We start from the raw sequence: 21,615 nt of genomic DNA, 5'->3' as shown, positions 1-21,615 counted from the left end.
CTTGGTTAAGGATGAAGGAGTACTTACCACTCCACCACAACCCTTGTTGGTAGGCGACTCCGTACCCAAGAGGAATTGAACCTGAGACCCCTTGGTTAAGGATGAAGGAGTACATATCATTCCACCACAACCCTTGTTGGTAATAAATTTTAAATACGTTAGTATGATTATTTATTTTTCTAATAAATTTACAATTGATTGTTAGCTTGTTGGTAATATACCATTCAAGTTCAATGTTAGGTTAGTAATTGATTGACAATAAGTTCAAAATATTATTAACTGAATGATTATCCAATAGTAAAACATTTATTAATTTATTGCATTTAAAAATCTAAGAGCACGAATATAAATCCAAAAATATTAATATCAATTTTATAAATCATATTTGAATGAACCAAAGTAAAATCTATGATAACAAGTTAAATTAATCTCAATTTGACACATATCATTATATCAAAAAATTTAATTTGAGCACGTTTACCAAAAATATTGACCAAATCTAAATTTTGGCCAAAACTTAAAAGTTAAAACGCCTAACAGCACAAACTGAAAATGGAAGTCTCAAAATTATCTTAACCAACCATCCTATTAGATATAAAAATGACCTTCCGAAGCTAATCGTGCTGACGAAATTCTCATCAGACCACGTTTACAAAAATGTTAAGCAAAGTCAATTTTTGGCCAAAAGTTAAAAGTTAAAACGCCTAACGGTACAAACTGAATATGAAAACCTCAAAATCCAAGCCAACCATCCTATAAGACAAAAAATGACCTTCTAGAGCTAACCGCGCTGCCGAAATTCAAATTTAGGCATGTTTCCCAAAAAAATTGACCCAATTCAAATTTTAGCCAAAAGTTAAAAGTTAAAACGCTTAACGACACAAACTGAAAATAAAAGTCTCAAAATCCGAACCAACCATCCTATGAGACCAAAACTGAACTTATATGGCTAACCGCGGTGACAAAATTTCAATTTGAGCACGATTACCAAAAATATTGACTAAAGTGAAATTTTGGTCAAAAGTTAAAAGTTAAAATGCCTTACGGCACAAACTAAAAATGGAAGCCTCAAAACCCAAACCCTCTATCTTATTACATAAAAAATGACCTTCCGCATCTAACTGCACTGACGAAATTCTCATTTGAGCACGTTTATCAAATATATTGACCAAAGTTAAATTTTGGTCAAAATTTATAAGTTAAAACACCTAATGATACACACTAAAAATGAAAACCTCAAAACCCGAACCCACCATCCTATTAGATAAAAAATGACCTTTAGAGTTAATTACGCTGACGGAATTCTCATCTGAGCATGTTCAAAAAAATATTGACCAAAGTCAAATTTTGGCCAAAACATAAGATTTAAAACACCTAACGGCACAAATAAAAAACGGAAGCCTCAAAACTTGAACCAACCTTCCTGTTAGATAAAAAATGACCTTTCGAAGCCAATGACACTGACAAAGTTCTAATCTGAGCACGTTTACCAAAAATATCGACCAAAGTCAAGTTTTGGCTAAAATTTAAAAGTTAAAACGCCTAACGACACAAACTGAATATGAAAGCCTCAACACTAGACACTGATTTACCAAAAAGTTTAACTTCAATTGATAAATTTACCAACTATTCAAATATAAGTTAGTAATTAATAATTTACCAATAAATATTATCGCAGTTGGTAATAGTTACTATTCAACTAAACATTCATATGTAATATTACCAACTAATAATTAATATGTTGGTAAATTTTATCAATGGATTAATGATCGGTTGGTATATTACCAACTATTTTAATGATGTTAGTAATTTACTAACTACAATCTTTATTCGTCGGTAAAATTTTCAACTAATTGGATATTGGTTGGCAAGTTTACCAACAAATTACATTTCATTACTAATTTACCAACACATTTATATTTGGGTGGTAAATTTAGCAACACAATATTGCCGTTGGTAAATGTTTGGTTAGTAATTCATTGGTAATATGTTAATAAATTATATAAACAATTTTTTGTCATATTTACCAACCGATATATACTTCGTTGGTAATATTACCAACAAAAGGTGTACGTTAGTAATATTTCAATTGGTAATCCATTGATAGAATGTTGCTAAATTTGGCGCCATTTTTTCTCGCCGTATTTACCAACTAAAATACTTAGTAAGATTTTGGTTGGTAATCTGTTAAAATTTCGTTGTTAAGTTTTAAAATATGATTCAGTTAGAAATATGTTGGTAATTTGTTAGTAGAATACTAACCAACTGAAGTTGTGTAAAATATGTTGGCAATTTGGAGTTTTTTTTGTAGTGTGTGGCGTATTGGTAGCAGCGTTTTTCAACCCTTCCACAAATTATTTTAGTGAAAATGGTCAAAAGCCCCCCTAACCTATAGCCGGATTCCCAACTACACACTCATACTTTACGGGGGTCCTATTACCCCCCTGAACATTTTTTTTTACTAATTTTCTCACCCTTATTTGCTGACGTGTCCACATAAACCAGATATAATTAAATATTTGTTTACACGCGCTGCCACATAGTGACTGGACCCCAGAACCCACGAATTTCCTTTAATCTTTTCATTTTCCTCTTTCTTTCTCTAAAACCTAACCTTTTTTCGATCTGACCAAATTCATCCCCATTCTCTTCGATCTGAGATTTCATTCCAATCGAAAATTTTTGGGGAAGGTTCGTTTAGCTTTTTTCGTTTGTTAGGTCGAAGTTTTCTCTAAGTAAAGGTTAGTTCTTTTAGTTCTTTACTAACGATTTTGAATGATATTGATTATTGTGTTTGATTAGGGTTATGAAATTGACAAACAAATGAAGAGCAATAACTGGGTTTTGGTATAATAGCATTCCATTGAAGAAAATTTTTGAACCATAACTATCAAATCAGAGAAATTACAAGCCCTAAAGCTTCAAGCTTTTTCGAAATTGAAACTACAGTTGAATGCTTTGACAAGTAAATTCAAGTTTTAAGCTGATTTGGGAGAGAATGAAGGAATATACCGTTGGAGATTTGTCAACTATTAGAAGAATTGAGAAAAAAAAGGAAGAAAAAGAGAGTTTGATTTTGGGAGAGATGAGATTATACCATTGGAGATTTAATATAGCTGATTTGGACTCACATGTGTAGTTTTCTTCAGCTTTTAACGTTTTATTTCTGTTCTTACGCGCCTAAGGGAGTTGGTCTCACCTTCTTGGACATGTCAGCAAATAAGGGTGAGAAAATTAATAAAAAAAATGTTCAGGGGGGTAATAGGACCCCCGTAAAGTATGAGTGTGTAGTTGGGAATCCGGCTATAGGTTGGGGGGGACTTTTGGTCATTTTCTCAATTATTTTATTTATTAATATGTAAAGACTAAAATTGGTTTTGTGCTCTTTGGATCCTAATATTAGCCTATTATTATCATTATCGATCTAATCATGTTCCTAGTATTTAATTGAATAAAATCTAATTATTAAAATTAAAAAAAATCAAAATAAACCAATTAATTGAAAACTTTTTAATATTTCGCATTAAAAGGAATGCGAAGAGAGTTGTAGATTTGATTTTTTATTTATATTTCAATTCTTCTAATAAAACAATAAACACAATTTTACTAAGTATACAAAGTGGTGAAAGTAACTTAACTTATTAGAACTAAATTTCATCTAAATATTATTAACTACATAGAATAGAGTATTAAGCTTCGTATTTTAATTAAGAACAAGATAAAAATGAGACTTTTAAGCATGCTACAAATTTTACTCTAAATTTAGTGATATAAAATTCTCAATCTATTTCATATCATAATGCAAAAATTAAACACTCATAAATTTGAGCAGCTTTATAACATTGGAAATCACATCTTGTGTAATTATGAAATTAAATAATATAATGAAGATCTAGTGTTACCTTTTGTGAAAATTAATTCACAAAGAAAATACCACAATAGAAACCACGAATTCAGAATCACGAAAGCAAACCTCGAACTCAACTTTTACCCTGTTATTTTTATTTTCTTGTATATGTATGTGTTGTCTGTAGTAGAAAGGATGAATGAATTTTTGTATGTGTGTGTGGGTGGATTTGGTTTTGTAGTGTTTTCTTTGTGTTGCTGAATTTTTCTTCTTTTTTTTTCTGCGTGAGTGTGTGTATTGGTATTATATAGGGGTGTGTAGAATGATTTTTTTTTCTATCTGTCTCTGTTAATATGTTAATATAGTAGTGCATGTGTGTGTAGACGTGTGTGTGGGTGTATAGTGGTGAGGGAATGTGGAGTGTAGTTGCTGATGTATGGTAAGAAATGGGGAGGGAGGTGGGGTAGTTGTCACACCCCGAGCCTATACCTTGGGCGGGACTGGCACTTGAAGACCATTGTTGGCCCCAAGCGAACCCTTGGCCTGGCTTACTTAACTCAACGGAAGAAAATATTCATATCTATAATGATCAATGAACTTAACTAAACTGAATAATAAAATAACTGAGAATGTTTTAAAGATTAAACATTCAACTTGGCCAAAAGTGGCAACCCAAATCTTAACAATAAGAAATGAAAATGAAAAGACTCACAAGACTAACATCTGACTATCTATGAAGCCTCTAAAACAACTGAGATGGATGTTGGGACAAACCCCACAACATCCTAATGAACTAACTAAAAAGCAATGAGAATGGATCCTCCGGAATGCAAGGAGGCTCACCCACTGACTCTGAACTGCCTACTGGATCAACGGTGCGCTGGGATGCCGATCCTAGTTACATGTGTCTGCATCATAAGACGATATAGGCCAACTGGCATCAGTACATTGAATGTACGAGTATGTGAGTTGGAATGCTAAACAAAACATAGGCTTGAAAAGCATCGGAAAGAAACACTTACCTTGGCTCCTCTCAACTCACGAATAACTTAACTCAGAATAAAGCAATGAACACATGTAATATATGAAAAGCTTTATAAAACAATAAAAACAACTTAGTTCGTTAAAGGAAATGCAGTAACAAACTCAACTTTACTCAAATAATAAAATAATATATTTGTTGTGGGAGATTCTCTAACCGACAACCACCACTATGAGTCTAAGTGGTGATACAACGTCTTGCCCACGCTGCCAAAACTGTCCTATACTTTGCCATCATATAGAACGCTTAACTTAGTGGATCCACTAGCTTAACTTATGTGATCATCTAAAAAGTATGACCCATTAGTACCCATGATGGCTATATGGTTTATGGAGACGTGAGTTAATATGAACTCGCATCCCCATATCGGTGCTCAATACTACTCCCAAAATATACTTAGCTCATATGCTTTTTTAAAACAACTTCTTTCTTTGGTTTGAGATAGTTACTCAAAACTTAGCTTAAAAGCTTCTTGGAATCGATGTTCCCTTTTCTTGCTCAAATGTGAAAACATTTATAAACTCTTAGGGAATACTTACTTCCCTTATAGCTTCTTTGAGAAATGAAATCAACTCTTTAATTAGTCTTAGCTTAACTTGGTCTTAAAACAAAGTTAAGACATTTGTAAAAGACCCTTGAAAACTTTGATGACTTCACTTGACTTGACTCTTAACTTCACTTGAATTGACTTTTAACTTTTCTTGAATTGAATTATGGATTCAAGGATTATGATTTGTGATAGGAAAGGTCTCTTGATGTTTAGGAATGATTTCGAATAGCTAAACTTGAGAAAAGTTATGAAATCACCGTCTTGGAACATGTCCGCGACGCGGAGATGCTCCTAAATAAATGTCGCAAAATTAAATTTTGAGACAGAGGAGTCCGCGTCCTATCCACGACGCGGAGGAAAAATTTGCTTACTGGGGAACAAGTCCGCGACGCGGACTTTTTCCAGGAACCCTACTCGACTTTTTCCTTCTTCGTTTTCCAGCCCCAATTCACCTAAACTCGACTATTTTTCTCAAATTCATTTTATATCCCGATGCCCAACATATATACTCAAGAACCTAACTCAAAACAACCCTAAAACAAAACATAAGGGTCTCAGAAACTCCACAATTCAACCCAATTCAAGAACAACATTCAAATTCCAGAATTCATGTCAAGAACACCAACTTTCAAACTCTTTTAGGACGAATTGCGATGAACTAAACATGTTTGGCGTGTGGGTGAATGAACCCAACGCTATGAAAGACTCACATACTTGGTAGAAGTAAATCCTTGGCGAAAACACCAACTTTCTTGATCGATCTTGAAGAATCTTGCTTTTCCTCTTCTCCTTTCTCTTGCGTTCTTTCTCCAAAAGCGCTAACACTATTTCTCAAAAGTGTAAACTGTACTAACTCATTTTTGACCCAACTATTTTATTAAAAATGGATTTAATTAATTGGGTAAGAAAAAGACCAAACTACCCTCAAAAACCCGGATTAGGCATTTCCTTATTCGAACAGCCCAACTTCCAAAGGGGATAACTCACTCATACAAACTCAGAATCGCCCAAACTTGGAGGCGTTGGAAATATTATTCCAAGAGCTTTCCAACCATATTTGGAACTACACCTAACTCATCCTGAGCTAGGAGTTATGGTCATTTGAAGTTGACCGGGAAAAAAAACTCACTTTAACTTGATTAAAATTTCCAGATTTCCTTATACTTTCCAAAAATAACTATTTCCAGATGCTAAACTTCCTTCTAGTTCTTTCTAGTTGCGAGATGTTATGGTAGTGTAGGTGTAGAAGTGGGGTAGTGTAGGTTAGTAAATATTTTTATTTAAATTATATAAAGAATATAAAAATATTACTCCCTCTCTTTGAACTAATAAAATATAAGAAAATGTAAATAATTTATTTTAAAATGTAATTAAGAAATACTAGTTTATATTAAAAGAAAACATATTTTTTTTGTAGTTTTCAAATCTTTTAAAATAAACTTACTAATATACGATGAAAAATAAAATATTTAATGTAGACTTAGAAGAAATATTTAAGGAATTAAAATTGCGTAAAACCTTATGTTCGGTCAAAAATTACGTGTCTACAGTTTGCCCCTCTTAGACTGGAAACATGAAGAGATTTCAGACAAAGAAGTAGATAACCTGACAAGTTTTGACCGGACTTGTATTTGAAGGGAAAATTTGAGCGACCGAGTCTTGGTTTTGAACATCCTACATATCCCGGGTTATAAGGGAACCAGGTCACATGTAGTTCAAGGAGATGAGGCGATGAGTTGGAAGTTAAGTGAGGTTCAATCGATGCTCCAAGTCGCGGCTCCTATCCTTACATAAGAAAAATGAAAGGTAATAGTCAAAAGGAAAATAAAAGTACAAGCTCCTATCTATGCAGCTTCTCTTGAGTCTACACTTGAATCTTGACTTTCAGACATCACTTTGAATTTTTTGGGTGAGTATCTTGATCTTGAATGGAATTTGATGCTTTATTTGCCACTTTGAGTGAGCTTTTGGCACTCTTCAGAATGACAATTGAAAATGTTCTTAAATGCCTGTTTGTTTTGTTGATCAATAGCTGAATAGAAATAGATGTCAGGAAGTCAAACTGCTACATGAATTGAAGAAGCTGATTCTGGTTATCATGGGGATTGATCATTCTGAAAAGAGTTGAAAATTTGTTCTTGAATTTCAAATCCATTTTCGCTTGAAGAAACTTAAAAACCATCACAAACAAAAGAAAACAACAAAAAATTTGCCCCAATTTTCATTGAATTTTTTTTTTAATTAGCAAATGTGAATTTAAAAAAATAAAAAAAAATAAACTCAGACTAGGAAGTGCTTATCCTAGGAGAAAAATAAAAATTAACGATCTCAGACTAGGAAGTGTTTATCCTAGGAGAAAGTACCCAAATCTCATTATGTAGGAGGGTCAGGGCCCTGCTAAGAGGGTCCTGCTAGTCCCATTAGGAAGCAAGGTCCTGCTAAACTAAATCACATTATGTAGGAGGGTCATGCTAAACTAAATCACATTATATAGGAGGGTCCTATGATGCTAATCGTGACCAACGACACTAACCTATGGTACGAGTGTCTACGATCGTCGATAATATAGTAACCCAACCAAGGGTTGGGGTCATGTCCCAAGGGAGTTGTTTTGAGAATTAGTAGAAAAATAAAATTTAGTTCTAATTAGTCATAGCTAAAGACATTAACGATTAAAAACATAGTAAATTAAAGGGGGTGACACAAAAGTGTCAAATATCAATTGGGGGTTTTGTCACAAGTAGTAGAAACAACAAAAATAACAAGAAAATCAAGTAAGGACACAAGTTCTTGGGGTGTGACCGCAATACAAGTTGAGATAAATCGTTGGGTACATGCTTTCGATAGGAAATTTGCAAGATAATAGTGACTAGGCTAAGCTTTAGATGGAAATAAGTTCCCTCTCGGGCAACTTACTCCATTTCAAATGTGTTCCTCTCGAACACCCATTTGCTACATAAAGGTCAGCCTACGCCTTACCCCACTCACTCTCTCGAGCTGAGTGTTGGGCTATGGGACTAGGGTTCACCCTCTCGGGTTGAACCTCATGTTGACCACTCCTTAAGCCATTAGTCTAGTGGTCTTGGTTTCGTGACCTCTCTCTCGGGCAAACGGAAAACAAATGGGTGGTTTTGTATTTGCAACTACATACCCATTAGATTAAACCAAAACCACTAGGTGAAATCACCATTAAAATACATCTAACCTATCAGCAAGCAAGACCCAACAATAATATCAACATATTTGCTAAATCACACCCTAAGAATGGGGGTTTTTAGCCACACATCAACAAATAACAAAATACACCTAAAATGATACTAAAATCAAATGGGTATAAGGAATTAAACCTTGATTTAAGCAAAGGAAGAAGAATGGAGAAGACCCACTTCCAACTTGGGGAAGATGAAATCCTTTTTTCTTCAAGTCTCCCAAAAAACCCTCTCCAAACTTGAGAGAAAATATCTAAAAAAGTACTATTCTATTATGAAAATTAAAATTAATGTTCGACTCTTTAAAAATTAATAACAAGTTTAGTATTTGTAGACTTCAGAAAATAGTGTTGGCGGATCTTTCGGCGAGAATAGTCGAAATCGCCGATTAACTCAACGATTCACCATTTGGTGTAGTTCATCTCCGTCTTGCACTAGCCTTCAGCATCGTTGTGTTCTGTGTCATTAGGCAACATAGTACTGCTTCGCGGAACTATTCGGCAAAGCGTCGACTTCTCCTTTCATTGCCTTTTTTATCATGCTTTTTTAGGGTTTTGCATACTGGAAAAAAGGGCGGAGTGCATCCCTTCAGCGATTCGCCAAGTGTGCTTGGCGATGCTCAGGCTTCAACTTCTTCGTTCTTTTCAGCCTTTTTTATCCTTTTTGTGCCTAAGTGTCCATGCTTCCACTAAAACTTCAAATACCTAAAACATAAGAGTTTTCATCAGATATTGAGACAAAATAAACATTTGAAGACACTATTTCTATCAAAATAGAGCCCTAAATGAGTCCAATTTGTGGACTCATCATCCTGCTAATCTAAATCCCATTATGTATGAGGGTCCTGCTAAACTAAATCTCATTATGAGGAGGGTCCTTCTAATCCCATTATGAGGAGGGTCCTGCTAATCTAAATCTCATTATGTAGGAGGGTTCGGCTAATCCCATTGTCCATGAGGGTCCTGCTAAACTAAATCTTATTATGAGGAGGGTCCTGCTAATCTAATTATGAGGAGGGTCCTATTAGTCTAAATCTCATTATGTATGAGGGTTCGGCTAATCCCATTGTCCAGGAGGGTTCTGCTAGTCCCATTATGAGGAGGGTCCTCCTAATCCCATTATGAGAAAGGTCCTGCTAATCTCATTGTCCAGGAGGGTCCTGCTAGTCCCATTGTTCAAGTATAAAAAAATTTGTACCAATATCGTTTTATCAAAAATACTTATGTTTCTTCATTGTAATTTATTCTTCATCACTTGTAAATTTGTTGCAAACAAAATGGCACGCCTAGTGACACCAAATCTGCCTTTCATCTATTCTCTCACAAATTAGATCTGTAAATCGAAAACCACATAACTGCAAAGATGGAAGATTTATTTATTTGTATGGGTACTTCAATTCTGGTCTTTGAATTTCAACAAATCTATTATGTGACAAGTCTTGACAGTAGAGGGCATTTGGAAATTTTGTAGGACTCTATCAGATGAGTTCTATTTCAATAAGGGTTCTTGGAGGCTACTCTACCCTAAACCCTAGCTCATGCCTATATAAGGGTATAATATATTCCCTTGAAGAGGCATCTAGAAAATTCTATAAATTTATGGAATACTCACAAAGAGATCAAGATATGGCCTCTTATATTTGAGAATATACTAACCGCCCTCGAATCACGGAAAAAAGAGAGATAGAAATCAAGGAGACACAGATTTATACACATATTATCTTATCAATAATAATTATATTTTTTCATATTTTATTTGTGATGACAATTTATTTTTCATCACTCATAAATTTGTTGCAAACACTAACTACTACACATTTTGGTTGGTGTTTTTCTTTGTTATATATATATACTAGAGGGGCATAGCCCATGCTGAGCACGAGCCCAACATGCATGGTTTCAATTTCTTTTTGTCATTATAACAATACAACAGTACAAGCAAACTAAACACGATGCCGACCTTCTTGGCTAAACCGCTAAAGTTAACATTAACAAGACATTTTTGTGCTTGTTTATATAATTGAATGAAACAGAGGATTTCTTTATGTAAAAAGAAGTCCAAGATAATTGCAATTGAGTTTCCCATCACACCATATCTTATCCATAGTTCGGAAAGTTCAAGTTTGCAATATTTATACCATCCATAACCCAACTTTACTCTTCATCTGGTTATACGCCATGAGCACAATCCGACTCATTCTTATGAGACAAAAGATTCAAGTAAAATTTGCAAAAAGAGAAGATCAAGTCAATTTACAAATGTCAGAAAAATGCACAATTAATGGAAAACCCAGTAAATTACCAAATATAAGCACGTAGTGTCACATGTATGGCTTTCAAAAGAAAAAATTCTAATGAAGTTATTACATTCTAATAAGATTGAAGTTGTTGATCCACAAAATAAAGAAAGAGTAAGTAACATTACCTAACAATCATTGATTTCAAATTTGATCTCAGAAAATGAGAATTGTTTTAGCAAATGTACATCCACATTTATGCAACATGCTAGTACTCCATATATCTTGAGATAGAAAATCTCCAACACTTTCAGTTCAAGATGCCCGTATGACAACACAACCTATTCATAATGAAGCAGAAATAAATATATTCTTTCCACCAAGTTTTTAACTTATCTGCAATTACAACTTGTTGGAGCAGAAATAAATATATGCTTTCCATCGAGTTATTAGTTTATCTACAATTGATTCATCGACTCCGTAAACTTTCCCCCCCTTATTCCTTTCATTGGGTAAAAACAGTAAGTTTAGCTTCTGGGATAAATATTTATCGTCAACATTTGATCAATCAGTGATTGTCTATATTTCAATTTTTTATGTTCTTTTAAATTATAGCTCCATACAATGCTAGCGCAGAAGTTCTGTGAAGTGTAACACATATATTACTAACCATCATGGTCAAATAACTATTATTTGTGGTCAAGCTGATTTTGCACTCACAAAACCATGTAAAGATCTATGAAAGACGTGAAAAATATGTTAACAATAAAATGTGCTAAATTACTAACACCAAATGCACGGTGCAATAATATAATTATACATTCTGAACCTATTCAAAGTAGTGAAGAAGATATCACATTGAGAGCAACTTACTTGAAATTCTTTCCGAACCATTCCAACATGTCTTGGTTAACCTCACCAGATAATTTTACAACCATTAACATGTACCTCTCTTTGCAAATTTCGAAAAGTAAAATTTGATGAGTGTTGTGAAGTCACAAAGTGGACACCATGTAAATACTCCCATTTTTCTACTCGCAGAGACAAAGTGAATTGGTTCAATTCGCACCTGTTTTCAGTATAAAAAAGAATTAGAAAAAAAAAGATTTCAAGGACACAAGCAAATAACCCATTGTGAATTGCATATTCTCCAAGCAAAGGGGTGTTGCCTGTCTCCATAGTACCTGAAAGCGAAAAAAATAATCATGTTATAGATTGGCAGGAGTGCTGACGATGAAGGCATTTTAAAATTGAAATAATTTATATACTCCATCTGAGGAAAGCTCATATCTTCTAATACTTTCGCAATTAAGTTAGCTGGCTTTAATTCATCTACAAAGTACTGATTGAGTGAGTTTCTCTCAGTATGACAAACAGTAAACTGTTGTCCACTCTAGATCTTTAAAAGAAAAAAACCAAACAAGTTTTAACACTACCTTGTCTGAGCAAAAATAGGGCAAATAGAAAATTACATAGAGCTCACTCTTATCAGCTAAATATTATGACGACAAAGTAGACATTGAATGATCCAATTTCCCGCATTGAGAACAATGAATCAGGTGCTTTCAAATGGACATCAAAACATGCAAAGATTGCATGATATATGGACTGTGTGATATGATACAACTGCTCTAAATTACTCTAATTTCAAAGTCACAGAGGGCGATGGCACTACAATATTTTATCTCGAAAATCATATACTAACACTATAGTCTATAGATAATATCTATGTTCAGAGTAGAGATCTAGAAGACACAAACCACAAACCAAGCTCACTCTAATCAACTAAGTTTCAAGATGATATCTGACTAATATATGAACTGTCACATAGCTGCTCTAAACTAATCAAATTTCAAAATTACAGGGGGCAATGAAACCACACTAACCCACACGATCACATCAAGTTGTCCACAAATATAATACAGATAAAAAACCTCAAAAAAATTATACTGCTCTAAAATAATCACATTTCAAAATCTCCGAGAGCCTTAGTATCTTAGCAGATACCAAGACAATACAGATAAAAACCTTCAAATAGAAACTCAACTGCTCTATAAATAATCAAATTGCAAAATCATAGAGCGTGATGGAACTACAGTATCCTAGAAGATCACATTAAGCTACCCACGAAGACAACACATATAAACAACCTCAAGAAAAGAACGGAGACTGCTCTATAATAATCAAATTACAAAACTACGAAGAGTGCTGGCTATACAGTATCATAGTATCCTAGATGATCAAATTAAGCTATCCACAAATACAATAAAAGTCCTCAGATTGCTCTTAAATAATCAAATTTAAAAATCACATAGATCGATGGCACCACAGTACTCTAGAAGATCACATTATGCTATCTACGAAGACAGTTAAAAACTTTAAGAATGCTCTAAAATAGTCAAATTTCAAAATCACAAAGAGCGTGAAGCTACAATATCTTAGATGATGGCGTAACAATACACAAAGAGAATAAAAAAAAAAACACTCTAGACTTGCAACTGAAGAATTATTGCTGAGTTGACTGGAGAAAGATCTCTTTGTAGCTGTAGAAAGTGTTGATATACGACTGAGAAGCTGATTGATCTCAGCTGGAAAGAAAATGTCTCTGTGTCCGCCATTTTTTGTAGATCTAAAGAGTTGTTGCTACTACGAAAAAGAATCTCAGGCGAAGTGAATCATAGAGGGACTCAAAAGCAAGAGAGGATTTATGGACAGTTTTAAGCAACTTCATATTGAAAGCAACTTACTTGAAATGCTTTCTAAACCATCTCAAAATGTCTTGTTATATCCTCGTCAGCTAATTTTACACTCATTCACGCGTAACACTCTCTTACCAATTCCCATAAATAAAATTTGATGAGTGTCTGTGAAGTTACGAAGCGGACACCATGTAATACTCCAATTTTCCTACTCCCAGAGATCAAAAAAATTGGTTCAAGTTGCACCTATTTTCAATACAATAGAAAATTAGAAAGAAGAAAAGATTTCAATGACACAAATAGATAATCCGTTGAGAATTACATATTTCTGAGAAATTATGAAAAAACATCCTACAAAACTTGATACTCCAAGCAAATGAGTGTTGCCTATCTCAATTATTTGAAAGAAAAGAAAACACTCATGTTAGATTGGCAAGGAGTGCTGAAGCAAAAGACATTAAAATTAAAATTGTTTACCTACCCTTCGATGCCGCACCCGTATCGCATTCTTCAAATATACACTGCCTTTGGAGAATCTGACATGCACCAATTGCCATTTTTGAAGAGTCCGAACAACATAGGTGAAAACTGAATGAAAAGATCAGTCTCACGAAAATGTACTCACTCCTCTAGCATATCTAAAGATTAAAAGTAATCAAGTAGTTCGTCAAAGAGAAGAGAAAGATGCAGATCATTTAGGGGCCAAACTGTTTGAGTCATCAACAAATTATGCCCATGAAGCTTAAAACTAAAGTAGCTCAGAATGTAAATATTTTAATCAAATATTCAAAAAGATAGTTAATTGGCTAGAAGATTGGATATAATACATTAAGGTTAATTACTTGTAGTTAATTAGGGGAGTGTAATCAATCAAATGTGTCACAATCCCAAATTAGTTGGAGTATCTTCTATATGCACATTCACTTTATCATAGACAAAACTATGAAAGATGGAAATTTTGAGGCAACAATACCTTTTTTGAACGAAGATCGGGTCTCCATATTTACTTTTTTTATTGTTCTTTTTTTTTCTTTAAGCCTTCCAGTAAATCCTTGGCTCCATCCTCCTTTGGCCTTTTTTTGTACAAGTTTGATAGTTTTTTGTACAATTTGTTGAAGGCAGAGTCTAAATGATAATATCTATGCTGAAAATGTGAATATTAAACTGAAATGCTATTAAATGAAAGAGTGATTTTACTTGATACAGATTTTTCAACTTCTCTCACAATGTGGTTCATCCCAACCTTATAACCCAAGAAGGAAGTCAACTTGCAGGGTTTGCTTGTATCATCCCTAGGAACTGAAAAAATGGAAAAACAAATTAAAATAGATGACGGATAAGGAAAAGCTTAAATATTTTCTAAAGAATAAAAGGTACAGAAGTTATAAAGAAGCTAAAGCCAAATAAAAAAGGAGAAGGTTGCAAATGGTAATTTTGCATTATGCAGTTTCTAGTAACTCAAAGATCTTGAAACATAATAGAGAACATACATATGTTAAAAGTGATAAATTCAAGAACTGAATCCTACGCTAGCTTATTGTCTTCTTTAATATTGTCTCGTTTGAGTACAAAGAAATTTATGCTATCAGATAGTTTATGTTCAATAGGTTAGCTCCGATGTAGGTGCTTAATGGCCTTTATTGATCCAGAATTAGAGAAAGAAAGTGCAATTCACTCATCAATGTTCTCTTTATATACGAATTCTTGGCAACGATTGTTTGGCATATGGAGGATGCAAGAAAGTTATCCTTATGATTCATTACTCTCTAATACTATCTCATGAATTAGAACAGATTCATATAATCAAAGATCAATTCAACCAAAATAATGTACAGTTTATAAATCAATAACAAACATAAAGATCTTCTTAGACAATCATCAAACACCAAATTACTGGAAGGGTCTAATTTGACGAATTTTACTCCAAAAGAGAGATTTCATGTCTTCTATCAAAGTCGAAGCCTTAAAATATTTGCAAACTCTCACCTTTGGAGCATGATCAAGCTTTAGGTTCAAATCTAAAAACATTAGTCTTTTCAGATTTTGAAAGTCTTAATAGCAAAGTCAGTTCTACAGGGCTTAATAATATCACTTACATTTTTGTGAGTTGTGATTTGCCTCTTCCAAATAGAAGCTACCTACATTTCATCAATTTCATAAACATCCTATTCATTTTCATCAATTGTAATACACGGTGAAAGTGAACTCAAAGTTTTGTTGAACATTTGTTGAACGGTAAGTAATCATTATAAGTAGTTCGAGTACTTCTCGAGATGAACACACTTTGTTTCAATATAAGTAGTCATTGAGCTCTTAAAAAAATTATGACATGAGAAAGCAGACATTCATATAATTCCACGGTTCATATGGTTGTTTTATGTATTTAATTCCTCGTCACTCAAACAGCTTAAGATACTAAACAACAGTATGTAATCAATGGTGAGAATTCCATATTTTAGGGATTTCAGAAATATTTTCATATTGAACTTTCTAATTTAGTATCTGAAATTGTCATTATTAATTCTTTATTTTGCGAATTCTTACTCATCTAGAGTTGTCAAAAGCAAATCGAAAGATATTTCTAATAAAATCAAATTTCTCAGTAATTTTTAAACTTTAAGTATACCGATTAAAACCACTAAGCAGTTTTTGTATGTTACAAAGGTATGAACCAATATAGCATGATCACTTTCTTTATACAATAACATAAGCACGTTATGGTCACTATAATAATATCTACAAGTGCAATTCTGCTTAACATGATATTGAAACCTCAATGCATAAAAACGCCACACAGTAGGAACAAGCTTAGAAGCAACTATTTCCCTTGTAATGCTTCCAACTTTTAAAAATATGAGTAAAAATTGGTGAAACACTCACATGCAGTAACCTTGAACAGAATAAAAAATTCAAATAACATTAAGAGGCGTGCATGAAAATTGATGAGCAAACACTGGAATAAATTAATAAGAAAAGTACTAAATTAGCAGTACAAAATAAGGTATGCGACTTCCTGCACATTATTCGATTCAATCTCCCAATATAAAAGACCTATCAAAATTTCAGAAAAACAAACTGACGAAAAAAAGGTTAAATGCAAAGAGTTCTTCGACCAACCTTCTTCAAGGAATGCATCAATTTTAGACACTTCTTCATGAGAACTTCAGCAGATTTGGAGCAAAGGAATGCATCAATTTTACAGAGAAGTAGAAGGAAGAGAAGCACTTTGAGAAATTTGGGGACTACGTGAAAAATAGAAGATGAAAACAAACAAATATGTTATTACGTGTCTGCCAGAAAAAGGAAACTTGGAGGGCATTGAACTCAAATACATACACGTGTACAACTATTTGATGTTGTGTTAGTTCTTTTCTTGTTCACTTATTATAAATAAGGGTAATAATAAGTTCAGTCATATGTGGCATGCTCCGTATTTAATATATTATTAGGAACTTTTTCAGGATTGCGCAAATTATATTTATATTTTTTTGGTATCTCATCTGGTATTCGGAGTCCACATTGGAGCTCCAAGTAAATTCGGATTGCGCACTGTAGGGCCCATTCGCGGGTGGCGCTCCTAACATGATTTTCTCCATACCCAGGGCTCGAACCCGATACCTCTGGTTAAGGGTGAAACACTCCCACTAGTGCACAACTCAAAAAAAAAAAAAAAAACTTTACCGGCATTAGTTAATTGTCATTGGATTCAGTGTCCCTATCGGCTTTAGGAACATTTACAAAGAGTGTTAAATATCGCTAAAGATCATTTTTGATGTAGTGTAAAAAGAATTTTTCTTTGATTGCGGTTTCTGCTTATCCTTACTAATATTTGAATTTAATTGTCAATTATTGAAACGAAGGAAACAGTAAGAAAAGGCTTGGATCAGATGTTGACCATTTTCCTTTTCCTATCGCTTTTGTATCTTGGCCTAAACTCTTGGCCATGGACACTATATGTTACTAAGTATTATTTTGTAGGTAGACATTCTTTATCAGTCGAAATTATTATACAAATTAAAAAGGCCAGAAAATTAGGACCGATCGCTTGAATATTTTATGGTTATATTATAATTATTATAATAAGGCGTTGTCATATCCTTATTAATATGTGAATGTCGATTAATAATAGCAATAACATTTGTTGTCATATGCTTATTAATATTTAAATGTCAATTATTGCACTACCTAGGTTTTAGGGATAAGATCAGACTCGAAAAATAATAATCTACTATAATAATGCAAGGACGTGACTTATAGTACTTTTCATATCTGAATTTACAATCAAAATTGAAAAGTTTGAATCTCAAAATTCAAACTATGCTAGATAAACAGTAAGCAAAGTCTTGTTGACAAACAAAAGTTTGACTCTCAAAATTCAAACTAAGCTTATACAACAACACACTCAATTGAGCTTTGAGGACTCATCCCAAAATGCAATTGGTTTCCATTTTCCTTTTCCTATGTTTCCTCTTTTTGTTAAGGAAATGGAAAAAGTACTCAAATAATACCCAAACCAAAAAATTACCTCCAGGTCCATGGAAACTTCCTTTTATAGGAAGTATGCATCACCTGGCCGGCGGACTTCCACACCGCATTCTTAGAGATTTAGCGAAAAAATATGGACCGCTCATGCACCTTCAGCTTGGTGAAGTTTCTGCTGTAATGGTTACTTTTGCTGAGATGGCTAAGCAAGTACTAAAAACTCATGACCTTGCATTTGCATCTAGGCCTAAATTCATGGCCATGGACATTATTATCTGCTATGGTAGGTGCAACATCGCCTTTACCCCCTATGGTGAGTATTGGAGACAAATGCGTAATATTTGTGTTATGGAAGTGTTGAGTGCAAAGAATGTCCGATCAGGCATGATGAACTTGTTTGTCTCATCGACTCTATCAAATCATCTTCTTCTTCTGGTGAGCCAGTTAATTTTACGGAAAGGATCATTTGGTTCACATGCTCTATGGCATGTAGATCAGCATTTGGGCAAGTACTAAAGGAGCAAGAAGTATCTATAAAATTAATTAGAGAGTAATAAGCTTAGCAGAAGGCTTAGGTGTGGCTGACATCTTCCCTTCATACAAGTTTCTTCATGTTTTTAGACAAAAATTCTAAATGCACACCGTAAGGTAGATTCAATTGTTGAGGATGTCATCAACGAGCACAAGTAGAATCTTGCAATTCGTCAGAATGGTGATTCATTAGGAGGTGAAGATCCAATTGATGTCCTTCTAAGACTTATGAATGATAGAAGTCTTCAATTTCCGATCAACAACGACAATATCAAAGCTGTTATTGTTGTAAGTATTGAATACTATGCTTATTCTTACTTATTTAACCATGTGTTCTGTTTAATTTAATATTGTAACTTAGCTTGGACATTAATTGCAGGACATGTTTATTGCTGGAACAGAAACTTCATCGACAACAATTGTATGGTCTATGGTTGAAATGATGAAAAATCTAAGTGTATTCGCCAAAGTTCAAGAAGAAGTGCGAGAAGCCTTTAGAGACAAAGTAACGTTCGATGAAAATGATGTGGAAGAGCTGAAATACTTGAAATTAGTAATAAAGGAAACATTGAGACTTCATGCACCAGTTCCACTTTTGGTCCCAAGAGAAGTAGGGAAGAGACAAACATAAACGGGTACACTATTCCCTTGAAGACCAAAGTCATGGTTAATGTTTGGGCATTGGGAAGAGACCCAAAATATTGGGATGACGCAGAAAGCTTTAGGCCAGAGAGATTTGAGCAGTGCTCTGTCGATTTTATTGGTAACAATTTTGAGTATCTTCCGTTTGGTGGTGGGAGAAGGATTTGTCCCGGGATATCATTTGGTTTAGCTAATGTTTATTTGCCGTTGGCTCAATTGCTTTATCACTTCGATTGGAAGCTCCCTACTGGAATGGAGGCAAGAGACTTGGACTTAACTGAATTGTCTGGAATAACTGCTGCTAGAAAGGGTGACCTTTACTTGATTGTCACTCCTTATCAACCTTAATAGCATCAACTTGTTAAGAAAACCTATCTAATTATCTCATTCTTGTGGCATCTTTTTTCTGGTTTTTTTAGGTTTCATCGGTTTATAGTGCCTGTATTTTTTAAAATCAAATAAGAATGTATCCGCGTGACAGTTAGCCTAAGGTGTAGCCTGTCGAATAACATTTTTTGGAACACAACTCTAGGAACATCAAAGTAAATGCATGATTAGTGAACAATGAACAGTTAAAAGGGAGTGAGAAAAATAAAAAATGAAACTAAAGAGCTAAATTACTGGTATAAATATCATGCGACTTGTAAGATAAATTTCGTTCAACTATTAGTAACAGACTAACATATGCATAGCAATCTCACTCAGGTCATGATGACACCTAATATGTCCCACCAGTAGGTAAACCAATTCATAGCTCGGAACCAAGAGTAAGGGGCTATCACGGGGAAGAAAACATAAGGGGGATGGGGGACAATATCAAAATAGAAGAAGGAGAAGTAAGTCGTTATCTACATACAACTGATACAAGATAACCCCAAGATCTAGCATCAGTCGGTAATCGAGCTTCTAATCAAAATAGAATTACAAGTCTTTACAAAACAAGTATATACAGAACTGTCTCCGAATACAAAATAAAGACTAGTCCTAGCCAAAAAGAGGGTGATCGACAACTCCGAACGTCAGAAGTTCACCCTAGTCTCCGAATTCCAAAAGTTGTTCCACACGAGGCCTCAATCAATGGCGATAACTCGTACTATGATTTGCAGGATGCAGAAGTGTACATAGTATGAGTATCAATAAGTAGTACTTATCAGTACGCATAGGTGGAGCCACCTTGTCCCCAGGGTTTCCAATTGGACACCCTTCGTCGAAAAATTATACGATATACACGTAAAGTTTTGACTTATATTGGTATGTATAGTATTTTGGACACCCTGCTTAAAAAAAGTAGCCCGTAGTGGAGATGGCTAGAGCTGTCGCAAGCCCACTCTCTGCCCAAGTTCGATTCCCTGCATGAGTGTTTTCATTTTTCCGTAATTATTTTGCCTTCTTGAAGTTTGTAAGTAAATAAACATGCGTAGGTCTAACATATATGTTCAGTAGCTTGGTGGTAAATAGTGTTATGCTTGTATTGAGTGACCCATGTTCGAAACTCACCTCCCATAAGGAATTTTTTCCCAATTAAAATTGAATTATTTTCTTAAATTTTAATACATTTTCCTTTTGGAATAAGATTTTAATTGAAAAAAATGCTTAAATTTTAATACCTTTTCCTTGTGGAATAAGATTTCTTTATATTTTAATACCTTTTTCCTATGTGGAATAAGATTTTCTTAAATTTTAATACATTTTCCTTTTGGAATAAGGTTTTCTTTCTCTATAAATAGGAGACCAATTTACCCAAATTATATCACAATATTATTAAAAATAGAATCTTTATAAATCATCGTTTTAAAAAAAAAAAAATTACTATTCAAAGTTTGGACCCCCTTGATAAAATTTCTGGCTACGCCACTGTCAGTACGCATAAGCCGATTGAGCTCCAAAGACAACGCAAGTATAAATGACAGGTAAATAAGGAAAGTACATCACAAAAAACTAAAGAAGAGATATTGCATAGCTTAAGATGAACAGATACAAAGGAATATAATACATTGAACAAGAGACCGAGAAAAGAGAACATACCTGGAGGCACTAGCGGAACAACCTAATCACAAAAATATCATACAACGGATGCCAACAAACCAAAGATATGTCCACGATAAACATCCCAACTCAATATAACCACCTAAGAGGGGTCAATCCAACCACAAGAGCACCAAGATGACAAGTCCAAACCATTTATATAACTAACAACCAAATGAACACAATATACAAAATTAATCAAACAATATTAATGCCTAACAAAACCCCCATAAGCCCAGAAGGTACAAACAACAAACATAATTGTCACGACCCAATTAGACCCTAGGCGTAACATGGCGTATAGAACCCCGAGAGAGGCCCTACACAAACCACTTTAGCATATATCAAACAA

The 21,615-nt window shown here is 34.0% G+C and overlaps 1 protein-coding gene and 1 pseudogene across 2 annotated transcripts in view; one reads left to right on the top strand and one right to left on the bottom strand.

Moving 5' to 3' along the window:
- The window catches only part of LOC125831646 (uncharacterized), an 831,707-nt gene that overhangs the window by 497,961 nt on the left and 312,131 nt on the right, over positions 1-21,615 (bottom strand). The window lies entirely within an intron of this gene.
- On the top strand, positions 18,015-19,586 carry LOC125831606 (cytochrome P450 71D7-like; annotated as a pseudogene).

This window comes from Solanum verrucosum, unplaced genomic scaffold (assembly GCF_900185275.1).
Source record: "Solanum verrucosum unplaced genomic scaffold, falcon-dt-bn FXZP01000049.1, whole genome shotgun sequence".
Lineage (NCBI taxonomy): Eukaryota > Viridiplantae > Streptophyta > Magnoliopsida > Solanales > Solanaceae > Solanum > Solanum verrucosum.
This window is presented reverse-complemented; position numbering and strand designations above follow the sequence as displayed.